This window comes from Salmo salar, chromosome 18, assembly GCF_965601325.2.
Source record: "Salmo salar chromosome 18, fSalSal1, whole genome shotgun sequence".
Classification (NCBI taxonomy): domain Eukaryota; kingdom Metazoa; phylum Chordata; class Actinopteri; order Salmoniformes; family Salmonidae; genus Salmo; species Salmo salar.
The window spans coordinates 25,908,852-25,923,312 of NC_138308.1; positions in this window are offsets into that span (position 1 = coordinate 25,908,852).

Consider the following 14,461-nt stretch of genomic DNA (forward strand, 5'->3'; position numbering starts at 1 on the left):
TGTACCAGCAGGGAAGGAGACGACCTTGAGTAAGCTCCCTCTTGCTCTCCTTTTTCTCTCTCTTCTCCTCTCTCTTCTCCTCTCTCTTCTCCTCTCTCTCTCATCTTGTTGAGGGAGCTATTTTGGGAAACGCTCAGAGGGAGGCTGAAGAATTGTTGGATGATACAGATGTGTCTGGCATGCGTCTGTTTGGCTGTGTGTGTGTGCTGTGTGTGTGTGTGTGCTGTGTGTGTGTGTGTGTGTGAGGGGTTGTGCCATAGTGTCAATATGTTCCAAACTGCAACCAAATAGCAGTTCATAATGTTGATGTAAAATATAATAATGTATGCCATTTAGCAGACGCTTTTATCCAAAGCAACTGACAGTCATGCTTTCATAAATGTTTGCTTGGGTGGCCCCAGCGGGGGAAAAAATGCTGAAGTCTGAAGGTAATTTAAATGCCTGAAATTGATTGTCCACGATTTTGAACTGCGTGCCCTCGTGTACTATTGGAAAAAACGGTGATATCTAAAATTTCAAAGGGTTCTTCAGCTGTCCCCATAGGAGAACCCTTTGAAGAACTCTTTCTGGTTCCAAGTGGAATCCTTTTGCTTCCAGGTAGAAGCTTTTGGGGTTCCATGTAGAATCCTTTCCACAGAGGATTCTACATGCAACCCAAAATGGTTCTACCTTCTAAGAGAGCGAGAAAATGTTGAAAGGCAGTGGTGCTGTAAACTGAAAACAAACCTTAGCCGTTACTGCTTGGAAAATGCATAATCACAGTCTGTCGTTCATTTGTGAAGTGTGAGGAATTATCTACAGTTGAAGTCGGAAGTTTACATACACCATAGCCAAATACATTTAAACTCAGTTTTTCACAATTCCTGACATTTAATCCTGGTACAAATTCCCTGTTTTAGGTCAGTTAGGATCACCACTTTATTTTAAGAATATGAAATGTCAGAATAATAGTAGAGAGAATGATTTATTTCAGCTTTTATTTCTTTCATCACATTCCCAGTGGGTCAGAAGTTTACATACACTCAATTAGTATTTGGTAGCATTGCCTTTAAATTGTTTAACTTGGTCAAACGTTTCGGGTAGCCTTCCACAAGCTTCCCACAATAAGTTGGGTGAATTTTGGCCCATTCCTCCTGACAGAGCTGGTGTAACTGAGTCAGGTTTGTAGGCCTCTTTGTTCACACACACTTTTTCAGTTCTGCCCACAGATTTTAGGATTGTGGTCAGGGCTTTGTGATGGCCCTCCAATACCTTGACTTTGTTGTTCTTAAGCTATTTTGCCACAACTTTGGAAGTATGCTTGGGGTCATTGTCCATTTGGAAGACCCATTTGCAACCAAGCTTTAACTTCCTGACTGATGTCTTGAGATGTTGCTTCAATATATCCACATCATTTTCCATCCTCATGGTGCCATCTATTTTGTGAAGTGCACCAGTCCCTCCTGCAGCAAAGCACCCTCACAACATGATGCTGCCACCCCGGTGCTTCACGGTTGGGATGGTGTTTTTCGGCTTGCAAGCCTCCCCCTTTTTCCTCCAAACATAACGATTGTCATTATGTCCAAACAGTTCTATTTTTGTTTCATCAGACCAGAGAACATTTCTCCAAAAAGTACAATCTTTGTCCCCATGTGCAGTTGCAAACCGTAGTCTGGCTTTTTTATGGAGGTTTTGGAGCAGTGCCTTCTTCCTAGCTGAGCGGCCTTTCAGGTTATGTCGATATAGGACTCGTTTTACTGTGGATATAAATACTTTTGTACCCGTTTCCTCCAGCATCTTCACAAGGTCCTTTGCTGTTGTTCTGGGATTGATTTGCACTTTTCGCACCAAAGTACGTTCATCTCTAGGAGACAGAACGCGTCTCCTTCCTGAGCGGTATGATGGCTGCGTGGTCCCATGGTGTTTATACTTGCGTACTATTGTTTGTACAGATGAATGTGGTACCTTCAGGTGTTTGGAAATTTCTCCCAAGGATGAACCAGACTTGTGGAGGTCCACAATTATTTTTCTGAGGTCTTGGCTGATTTATTTTGATTTTCCCATGATGTCAAGCAAAGGCACTGATTTTGAAGGTAGGCCTTGAAATACATCCACAGGTACAACTCCAACTGACTCAAATGATGTCAATTAGCCTATCAGAAGCTTCTAAAGCCATGACATAATTTTCTGGAATTTTCCAAGAAGTTTAAAGGAACAGTCAAGTTACTGTATGTAAACTTCTGACCCACTGGAATTGTGATACAGTGAATCACATTTACATTTTACATCTGTCTGTAAACAATTGTTGAAAAAATTATCTATGTCATGCACAAAGTAGATGTCCTAACCGACTTGCCAAAACTATAGTTTGTTAACAAGACATTTGTGGAGTGGTTGAAAAACAAGTTTTAATGACTCCAATCTAAGTGTATGTAAACTTCCGACATCAACTGTAAATGTATTTCCTGGTGTGAAAATCCAGCCCAGTGGATTTGAAACTGTGTGTGTGCTTGCGTGTGTTTGTCTATTCAAATAAAGTATTTAAAATGTGTTCTTAGGTTTGGATCAGGACAGAGCAATTAGAGGAGAAAAACAAAATCTGTTGTTTGACCTTAGCACGCCAGTGTCCACTCCGATTGTTATCAAGGATGCTAAAATTCTCCAACAACAACATCGTCACTCTTTTCTCTGCTTTCTCTAAGTCGACCCTCTTGCTCCAACTGATACACTGCAGAGGTAAATTGGAATGTTTCAGTGATGACAGGGCTTTTGTATTGATTTGGATCATCCATCACAGTGCCCACCTGGGGACACCAAACAAATTCCTGATGGAGCACAGATCTGCCCAGACCCAACCATTCTATAGTAACGATGATGGAACACTGCATTACAGAGGGCCACTGTGTTTGTCTAAAGAAGCCTTTTTGAAACACCTCGAAAATACACACCTTAAGTAGTGCCAAGGTCTGTTTTCACATGTCTAGTTTGAATGCTGTAAGACAAGATAGATTCAAATGATTTCAAAGCAATCTGAGTGGCACCCACCACAAAAGGAATGGTATAGCTTATACCAGTTCTTACAAGGTGACCATTACGATTCAGCTAATTTGGTTGAGAAACTGGCACAATTACGTTCTTTTGAACTGCAATTCAAAAGGATGTCGTTAAAAAGATTCTGAAACGTCTGCAATTACTCTGTAAGTCTTGAATCGTTTTCCCTAAAAGCCCCTGCCTACCAAATGGAGGTGAAGTTCAAAACGTACTTAAAAACTCTGAAAATGCTGATGGGTGTCAAAAATTCTGAACCACTCAATGTTATTGAGGAATTAATTACGTTGCACATGTTTTCAGGTCACATCCTGGGGGGTAAAACAGCCAATCAGAATGACTCCCTCTGTTGCTACCTCAGTGACCTGCAGTTGTCCAATTGGACCAAGTTTACCCAGAGTTACCCAGTCAGGGGTGGGCTGGTATAATAACTACTCACACTCAACCTGGGACAGCTGGATGAGAAACAACACTGTGCAACTATAACCTCCCACCCCCTACCCATTTTCCTTCTAAATGCAGCCTGACATCACATATTCTAATAGTTGAATCTGGTTGCCAGCACGCCTTGCTATAATGGTACCAATAATTCTTATGTTGGTTAAGAGTTACTATTAAACAGAAATACAGTACTTTCAGTGGCTGTGATTAAGCCAAGGACAAATTACTATTTGATAACAAAATGTTGAAAATAAATAATTAAATGTATTTAATTTGTGTAAACTGATTGAATTTGCCATGTGGCCATCTGTTTTCTGTATCCACCAGGCAATGTTAGAAGACATTTCTTTGACTGATTTTCATCACACCAGACACTGTAGCTTTTGTTATTGAACCCCTTGGAGCCTGGAGCCATCTGATGCAGCTAGTAGTTTTTCCTTGTAAAGGACCCCTGCACCCCCCCCCCCCCCCAAAAAAAAAAAATCCTGTGTAATGCTGGGACAAAAACCAAGACGTGGACCCAGGCTGGGCCTCAGGACCGAGTACTGACCAGACACGCTGAAGAGCCACTCGAACGGAAAGATCCCGGTTTTCCGTTTCTGCTGGGAACATTTATGTAGGTCTCTGTTTGAGTGCTAAGTCGGAGTGACATGGACCACCGTAGGCTGGGAATCTCAGGTATTGGATGGGGAATATCTGGATCTGGGAGGAAAGTACTCATCACACCCAGCAGGAATACAACTCCTCCTCACACAAAAAGGACACACAGCATGGCTCTTTCCATGGAATAAAAAGGATATACGTACAGTTTCAGGCAAATGCACACACTCTTATACTTTAGTGTACGAACGCAGCTGTCTCCTTGTTCCCTCCTCACATATTATGCACAAACCCTCTCCTTATCTTGCACACCACACAGACATATAAGTACACACACACACACGTACACATTGTCCTGTATTGACGCTTTGCCTGTTTGATGGTTTGTCGGAAGGCATAGTGGGATTTCTTATAAGCTTCCGGGTTAGAGTCCCGCTCCTTGAAAGCGACAGCTCTAGCATCTGGCGCCAACCGATGACACAACAGTGGAAGGCCTGATCACCGACAACGACAAGACAGCCTATAGGGAGGAGGTCAGAGACCTGGCCATGTGGGGCCAGGACAACAACTTCTCCCTCAACTACAGGAAAAGGAGGACCGAGCACACCCCCATTCTCACCGACGGGGCTGCAGTGGAACAGGTTGAGAGCTTCAAGTTCTTGGTGTCCACATCACCAACAAACTAACATGGTCCAAGCACACCAAGACAGTTGTGAAGAGGGCACGACAAAACCTATTCCCCCTCAGGAGACTGAAAAGATTTGGCATAGGTCCTCAGATCCTCAAAAGGTTCTAAAGCTGCACCATCGAGAGCATCCTGACTGGTTGCATCACTGCCTGGTATGGCAACCGCTTGTCCTCCGACCGCAAGGCACTACAGAGGGTAGTGCGAACGGCCCAGTACAGGGGCCGTACAGGGGCCAAGCTCCCTGCCATCCAGGACCTCTATACCAGGCGTCATCAGAGGAAGGCCCTAAAACTTGTCAAAGACTCCAGCCACCCTAGTCATAGACTGTTCTCTCTGCTACCTACCACATGGCAAGCGGTACCAGAGTGCCAAGTCTAGGTCCAAGAGGCTTCTAAACAGCCATAAGACTCCTGAACACCTATGGCTACCCAGACTATTTGCATTGCCCCCCATTTTACACCGCTGATACTCTCTATTGTTATCATCTATGCATAGTCACTTTAATAACTCTACCCACATGTACATATTACCTCAACTAACCGGTGCCCCTGCACATTGACTCTGTACCGGTACCCCCCTGTATATAGTCTCGCTATTGTTATTTTAGTGCTGCTCTTTAATTAATTGTTACTTTTATTTCTTATTTGTATTTTTTTTAACTGCATTGTTGTTTAGGGGCTCGTAAGTAAGCATTTCACTGTAAGGTCTACACCTGTTGTATTCGGTGCATGTGATAGGATGAAGTAGGAAGAGACTGCATGGGGATGCCAATTGATAATTGCAGATTCCTTCCAAACCTGCATTTATCAAAGATATTGTCCCTATGAAAAATTATGACTGGGATTTAGAATGACCTTTAGCTGCAAAACACTTAAAACACTATTTCAATAGGACAGGTTTAAGATGATCTGAAATGCATTGAATTGCTGTCTTAGTGGGTGCTTGCTCTTCCTGAGTTTGTGTCTGTCTGTGTCTGTCTCTGCTTGTCACTGGGACTCAGCCAGTTTGAACAGTGATGGGTTAGGAATAGCACGCGTGTTAGAATGTGATAGTTATTCTTGTGTGAATAAAGTGCAGCTACTTTGTTTGAACCACCGACGCTGCTGCCTCCCCTCCTCGACTAACGAACCAGCCAGTCATGCCTCGCTTAGTCACTGCACCAGTCTCATTTACTGGAACATGACCACAACGAGGAAAATGTTAACGTAAACATTTGTGATGTACCAGTTCACTGCCTTGTTCGTGCAGGAGTTCTTTATTTATTGCCCATTATTCATGTGTGTTTTTGTCCCGTAGAACTAAGAATGTTGCCGTTATTGAAAAAAACATCTAATTTCCATTATGTGTAGGATTACAATATGATATACATCGAGTGAACTAAACAATAAAAATACCTTCCTAATATTCAGTCCATGTCTCAATTGTCTCATGCTTAAAATCATTCTTTCATCTCTCACCTCCCCTTCATCTACACTGACTGAAGTGGTTTTAACAGGTGACATCAATAAGGGATCATAGTGTTCACCTGGATTCACCTGGTCAGTCTATGTAATGTTCCTAATGTTTTGTACACTCAGTGTATATTGACACTGAAAAATAATTAATAGAAATGTTGAGGTAGACCTTGAGGTACACCTTGAGGTACACCTTGAGGTACATCTTGAGAATGAGCTATGCCGGTAGGAAATTATGACGTTTGTGTCTCATACTGTCATCGTTCAACATGTAGGAAAGGTTGATATTAAGTTATTCCACTTTTTTTTAACTGGGTTCAGATTAATCATGTGTCAGTGCAGTCCCAGTTTAATTGATGGTGTTTACGGATCTCCAATAGAACACTTTGTTATGTCATCTGACAGGTCATCTTTAATGGCTGACAATATGATTGTCCACAGTCCATTGTAGATTATCAGGTGTACCCAGAGAGATAAGAGAAATAATTACTATCCTTAATGCTCTAATACACAAACACAAATACCTGCCCCCATCTTTTAACAGTCTAAAATAAGACAAAACCGTCGAGGCACAATAACAAACCTAAGCCAAGAGATATCAACAGCATTGTAAGTGGGACTAGAATAGATTTCCTTTGGCAAGTAAGTAGCCATTTGCCCTTCAATGTCGCATTTTAAGTATGTAATCAAGTCAGGAGTAATTGAATACGTGGTGGGCATACCGAGAGGACGAAAGAGGGAAGTAGGGGAGGACAGAGAGAAAATCGAGACAGAAGTGATAATGCTCGTCTGGAGCTAAACTCTGGCCATTGTTATAATGAAGAGAAGCAGGTGGTGGAATAGATTCTGTCCATTGTCTTCAAAACTTGAGGACTGTGTCATTGCCAAGTGTGTATTACACAACATTATGAGCCCCACACAGTTCAAACTCTCACCTACACTCACACACAGGAACACTGTAAAGGTGCTTGCGCCAGCTTGCTGACACATCTATCATAATTAGGGATATCGATAATGATGAGCGCAGAGGTGTCCTTGCGATGTGAGGCTCACAATATTCTTAAAGACGGAGGAAGAAAAACAGGTCATTATCTTGCCATTTACAGTACAAACAGCTTGCCTTTCCTCACGTACACTTCAGTATACTATAGCAGAGAGGGAGCTGCTCTATCAGAAAAGTGAAACACTATCCATGTCAGCCTAGTGGAACACTACCGATTCTCTGTCAGCCTAGTAGAACACTATCCATGCTCTAGAAGACTGGTGAACACTATCCATGCTCTAGAAGACTGGTAGAACACTATCCATGCTTTTGAAGACTGATAGAACACTATCCATGCTCTAGAAGACTGATAGAACACTATCCATGCTCTTGAAGACTGGTAGAACACTATCCATGCTTTTGAAGACTGATAGAACACTATCCATGCTCTAGAACACTGATAGAACACTATCCATGCTTTTGAAGACTGATAGAACACTACCCATGCTTTTGAAGACTGATAGAACACTATCCGTGCTCTACAAGACTGATAGAACACTATCCATGCTCTTGAAGACTGGTGGAACACTAGCCATGCTTTTGAAGACTGATAGAACACTATCCATGCTCTTGAAGAATGATAGAACACTATCCATGCTCTTGAAGACTGGTAGAACACTATCCATGCTGTTGAAGACTGGTAGAACACTAACAATGCTCTAGAAGACTGGTGGAACACTAGCCATGCTCTAGAAGACTGGTAGAACACTAGCCATGCTCTAGAAGACTGGTAGAACACTATCCATGCTCTTGAAGACTGGTAGAACACTAGCCATGCTCTAGAAGACTGGTAAAACAATCTCCATGCTCTAGAAGACTGGTAGAACACTATGCATGCTCTTGAAGACTGGTAGAACACTATCCATGCTCTTGAAGACTGGTAGAACACTATCCATGCTCTTGAAGACTGGTAGAACACTATCCATGCTCTTGAAGACTGGTAGAACACTATCCACGCTCTAGAAGACTGGTAGACCACTATCCATGCGATAGAAGACTGGTAGAACACTAGCCATGGCCTAGAAGACTGGTAAAACACTGTCCATGCTCTTGAAGACTGGTAGAACACTATCCATGCTCTTGAAGACTGGTAGAACACCATCCATGCTCTTGAAGACTGATAGAACACTATCCATGCTCTAGAAGACTGGTAGAACACTATCCATGCTGTTGAAGACTGATAGAACACTATCTATGCTCTAGAAGACTGGTAGAACACTATCCATGCTCTAGAAGCCTGGTAGAACACTATCCATGCTCTTGAAGACTGGTAGAACACTATCCATGCTCTAGAAGACTGGTAGAACACTATCCATGCTCTGGAAGACTGGTAGAACACTATCCATGCTCTAGAAGACTGGTAGAACACTGCAGATTGTCTTTCAGCAAAGAGAAGACACTTCCCATGCTCTTCTGGAAAGGGGAAGTACACAGCAAATTGGCCAGTGTTACCTAGTGTTGATTTTTCATTGTAACATTAATAGTGTTGATTAACTCTGTAAGTTCAATTAACACCCATTGGTGTAAAATAGCCCCAGTGTTGTTGCTATTAACCAGAGTTTAGTGTGAGAGTGTGATTGTGTCAGTTTTACTCTCTGGAGAGTAAAACATTCCCATTAAAACCACGGCCATCATTATCATATTTCCCAGCATGCTCTACTGCAGGTAGATATTTTATAATAGTTTTTATCATCTCTGTTTTTGCATGTACATTGATTGATTAATCGTATGCTACTCAAAGATAAACTAATCCAATCAGTTGATATATTTATTTCACCCGTTACTAAAATGGTTGTTCCAGAATAAATGGTTTAGGTAGTCTCTAGTGATATGGAAACAAAACTTCCTTAAGCATTGAGGCTTTCCAGCGATAAATAGCTATGTGTGATTATCAGATCTCAGCAGTAAATTGTTAGCTTAAATAGCTTAGTTGGACTACCAGGTTTACGTCTTGCTTCCTTTTTTTAAAACTATTTTTCAAGAACGTATTCTATGGTATTATTTCGGATGCTTAAGACAGAAGATTATACTATACTAAATAATACAAATTATTTGAACAACAGCGCAGAAAGTGTCGTTTCATCATAAAACATTTTTCAAAATAAAGTACTTTCAGTGGGATTCGACCTCACACCCTCATGTTCCTGAATGTTCCTTAGCGCCCTATCACACCCACAACCATGGTTTTGCAAGCACCATGATCAACCAACTGAGCCACACAGGACCATGAAAGCATTTGCCTATGAACTCACCTGGTGAAGGCCACAAGATCGAAAAGGAACGAATTCAACAACCAGGTCATGTCATGCCCTCTTCATGACTGTCTTGGTGTGTTTGGACCATGATAGTTTGTTGGTGATGTGGACACCAAGGAACTTTAAACTCTCGACCCGCTCCACTACAGCCCCGTCGATGTTAATGGGGGGCCTGTTCGGCCCACCTTTTCCTGTAGTCCACGATCAGCTCCTTGTAAATGCTTACACAAGAGCATGTGATAGTAAAGAGTTGTAAACAATATTTTAACGTCTTTAACCCAACATTGAGCGACCTTGTCAAGAGATATGGACCTCTTGGCATAATAGTTCAAAATACTATATGAGGTACTATTGCATAACACCATTGGTGCACACTATACACACTTCTTAGTGTTAAAAAATACTATAGGTGTTACTGCATAACACTAAAAGTGTTAATTCCCTAATAATGACAAAGTGTAACAGCTTCAGCGCTAAGCACAGAGTTAATTTAACACTGAAAAGTGTGTACCCATATGCCCAGTGATAAATGTAACACTGTGAGTGTTGATTCAACACTGAAGAATTTGCTGTGTACAAATGCTTTTCAAGGCAAAGTGATACATGACAAAAATAAGCTCATTAACTCTTATCACTACTGTGTGAGCCCTACTATTTATCAGTTTATTCTGTAGTTTGGCCTCTCCATCTTCAGCTTGTTCAGTTAGGATTCATTGGTCTGGCTGTAAACACTAAGCGGGATGAACTAGAACAAGCTTCACTCAATGACACACACCCAAAAAACAAAGCAAAACCACAAGAGCCATTATGCTCACCGACAAGTTTTACAGCGCTTTTCAGTGATCAATTTCTCAATGATTCTGTGAAGAGAGAAGGTAAACAGCAAGGTCTGGTTGAAGAGCACAGAGGGGGCTGGGATTCTGAAGAGGCTGGCTCAGTGCCATACATACTGTAGGCTACTCTCACTGACCAGAGGAGCTGGCTGTACCACCACCACCATCTACTGGACAAACACTGCAAAGTGTTCTTTGGCCAAAGCCTTGCTTGTTTAAGTGAACCAGTGGCGTTGCAAATAATCGGTGAGAGAAATTCTTGTACGCATGCTGAAATGATGCATCCTCACAGCCAGAGTCTGCCCCAGTGGGATAGCAGAGTTTGTACATCCAGTGGTGTGATTTACATGTGACCCACATTGATGCACTAGTTCTCTGCCGTAGAGAGCAAATTTTTTAGGCTGACATCCTCCTGTCGTCCCCCACCGTCCCGAGCCCCCACCTTCTCACCCATTAAAGGGGGATAAATTGAAGAGATTCTGGCAGAGACAATATTTATTCACTCCTATGATTTATTTGCCTGAACTGTGGCTTTCTTTCTTTCTTTCTCCCCCACCCTCCCCCCTCTATCTCTATCTTTATCTCTCCCTCTCTCTCCCTACCTCCCTCCCAGATTCCTGTGAGCACAGGGCAGGTTTTTCAGCATGGCTCATGATGGCTTGGTCGATACACACTAATGAAAGCTGCTTTTATGAATGTGTCAGCTGTTTCCCAGGGATAGCGGGTGGCTTAATTCAAAGTAATCGCTATTGGCTGACGGATTGATTTATTGGCGGGGTGATTAGTGCATTGTATCAGCACTGTAATGGAAGGAATGAGACCTGTGACAGGGCCAGGTATTAAAACAACCACCCCTATCCTACACGTTTAATGTCTGCTCTTACAAAAGCATTGGAGTTCACTATAAACCACTAAAGCACTGTCTATCTGAATCTAACTGCTTTATGATCATGATAAAATCTAACGGTGGATTGTTACAGAGGGGTAGATTAAGTAAGCATGATGCAAAAGGAGGCTCTGCATTACAGCCCTGGTAAGGAAGGGACGGTTGTGAGCTGAGCTCCTGACTTGGTGTATTTCTACCAGAGAAGCGAGGAGTTATGCCCACTATGCCAGGTCCTGAGGCTCCATCAAGTACATATCTATCTAATCCTAGGGACTGTGCCAAATGTGCTCAGTCTGGCTCCTGCCGCGGACAGTGAGGGGACACTGGATCAAAGTCTGTGGTGGTGGCGGCATCTCCAGTTCCAGCCTACCTCTCATCAATGCCATGTCCCCGGCCGTTTCCCGCTAATCAAATCAAATTCAAACTGACAAGAGTCATTTAGACACAGTGGCTGGCACAAGGGAAGAGATAGTTAGGATGTGTTTTACATATTGCCTATGAGCGAGTCCATGAAACTGAAGATAATAACACAGTCCACAGGAGATTCTGTACATTTTCATGTTAGTCCACAGTAGATACTGTACATTATCATATTAGTCCACAGGAGATACTGTACATTATCATGTTAGTCCACAGGAGATACTGTACATTATCATTTTAGTCCACAGGGTATATTGTACATTATCGTTTTAGTCCACAGTGGATATTGTACATGATCATTTTAGTCCACGGAAGATGCCATACATTATCATTTTAGTCCACAGGAGATATTGTACATTATCATTTTAGTCCACAGAAGATACTGTACATTATCATGTATAATCCACAGGAGATTCTGTACATTATCATGTTAGTCCACAGGAGATACTGCACATAATAATTTGAGCCCACAGGATATACTGTACACAATCATTTTAGCCCACAGGAGATACTGTACATTATCATTTTAGTCCACAGAAGATACTGCACATTATAATTTGAGTCCACAGGAGATACTGTACATTATCATTTATAGTCCACAGGAGATACTGTACATTATCATTTTCGTCCACAGGAGATACTGTACATTATCATGTTAGCCCACAGGAGATACTGCACATTATCATTTTAGTCCACAGGAGATACTGTACATAATCATTTTAGTCCACAGGAGATACTGTACACTATAAGAAGAAATACAATTCCACAAAAAGCTATAGCTGCATGGGTAACGAGGGAGTTGAGGTGACAAGACTATTATTACAATGCATATGAATCTCCTTTGGCATTGGCAGCGTGGTATATCTTTTGTTTCTGTTCACAGAGACTGGCACGGTTCAGGAGCTGTGCTGATCATATCTCCTCTCTAAAGTTTCTGCCAAGTTTACCACCAGCTACCGAGTTGCTGGAGGAAAATGAAACTCGGTTTTGGCTCATCAACTCGCTGAATCCAATACAGCCCACTCTATGCGTTTTACTCTATCTACAGTAATAACGAGGAATGGTATTATACCAGTGATACAGCTGAAGGAATCTATGATTGGGAAGACTGACTGAAAGTGTATAAAGCTTTGTGATGGTAAAATAATAGCTCGACCAATATGCTGAAAGATATGCATTTCATAGTAGTGAGCTGCTTTTCATACATATCAATATTAATCAATTATAGGCCTATTCCCTACAAGGTTTCATAGCAAAGGGCTCTCCCAACTATAATAAAATCTACCCTGTCATTCTAGCTATAAACAAGATTAGCAAACAGCCTAAAAGATCATTAATAATATATTCTAAAACAGCACTTATTTGTTCCAGTCCATTACTGTATTATCATAGTTGTTTACCCTCTTCAGCTTGTGAATGCCAATAGTATAGAAAATAGTATAGAAAATAGTATAGAAAATAATATTTCAAATAGTATATTAAATATAGATGTGTAAAATCATTATAAATAATGTTCAGTTCTTTGAATACAACAAAGCTCTGAAAGCGGCACAGTTATTGTCTGAGTTTGTTCCATCCCAACTACTGAGAAATGTAATAGCCTAGATAAGACCGAATGAAAGAAGGAACTAGGAGGGGCACTCTCAGTCCTGGGCTGTCCCACCTGGGCTGTCCCACCTGGGCTATCCCACCTGGGCTGTCCCACCTGGCCGTGCCCACCTGGGCTGTCCCACCTGGGCTGTCCCACTTGGGCTGTCCCACCTGGGCTGTCCCACCTGGGCTGTCCCACCTGGGCTGTCCCACTGGCTTCATAAATTGACTTGCTGAGATAATCTGTACCTAAGTATTCCCACAAATAAAAAAAAGAGACATAGCTGATTGTGTCTCAATATAATCAAGGTATGAAAATGTTGTTATTTTCAAATACAATATTTTTGGGGGCTTAGTTTTGGTCAATTTTCAGTGTAAAGTGTATTATAATTCCGTCCCCCCGACCATTCGCTTCGATGTAAAACAGCCCGCGGCTGAGTCTAGTTGCTTCCCCTTGGGCTAGACATTCAACTGGGTTCAAACACTGTGGATCATACAATAGGCTACACCATCGAAGGGAGTTATGGCTGCGGTAGAGTACATTCATTACCTGTAACTCAGATTTCAGAGGCACCTCCTGTTCTTCTGAGAACAGACAGTAGGCCAATACACTTCACATGGGTTACATAATGCAGTCCCTTCAACTCAATTCTCTGGGGACTGACACTCCATAACATCCCATCCTCAAAGCCGATCTCCAGTCTATCTGATACAGATATAGGATCTTAATTTAAGCCAGTTTGCTACAGCAGGAAAATAATCCTGCAGCAGCAGAACATTTGAATTATTATGTGGATTATAATTAATGGACACTTTCGTAGGTTTTTTTTTTTTAGGGCAAACCAAGTCAGACATTTCTAAGTGGAAATTACAAACTTTGGAAGCCTTTTTAAAACTTAAATACACTACAAGTTTGCATTTCCTGCTGTGCAGCAAAATTCTCAGCAACAACAAAGTGATTCAATTAAGATCCTACATCTTTATGACCACAACACAGGGAGGCTGCAGTTCCATATTTTCCTGGAGAACACCAACTAATCCAAGACAATCTGTTCTGTTCTCTCACTGGCAACACCTGCTCCCTGACGACGGCACAGCAACACAGCAACACCCTCCCCCCACCTCTGTCTCACACTGCAGCTGCACAGACATTTTTAGCCTCTCATTCCAACTGTGAAATGACTTACTTCAGGACTTCACAAGTCCTTTCTCTCACTCTCTTCCT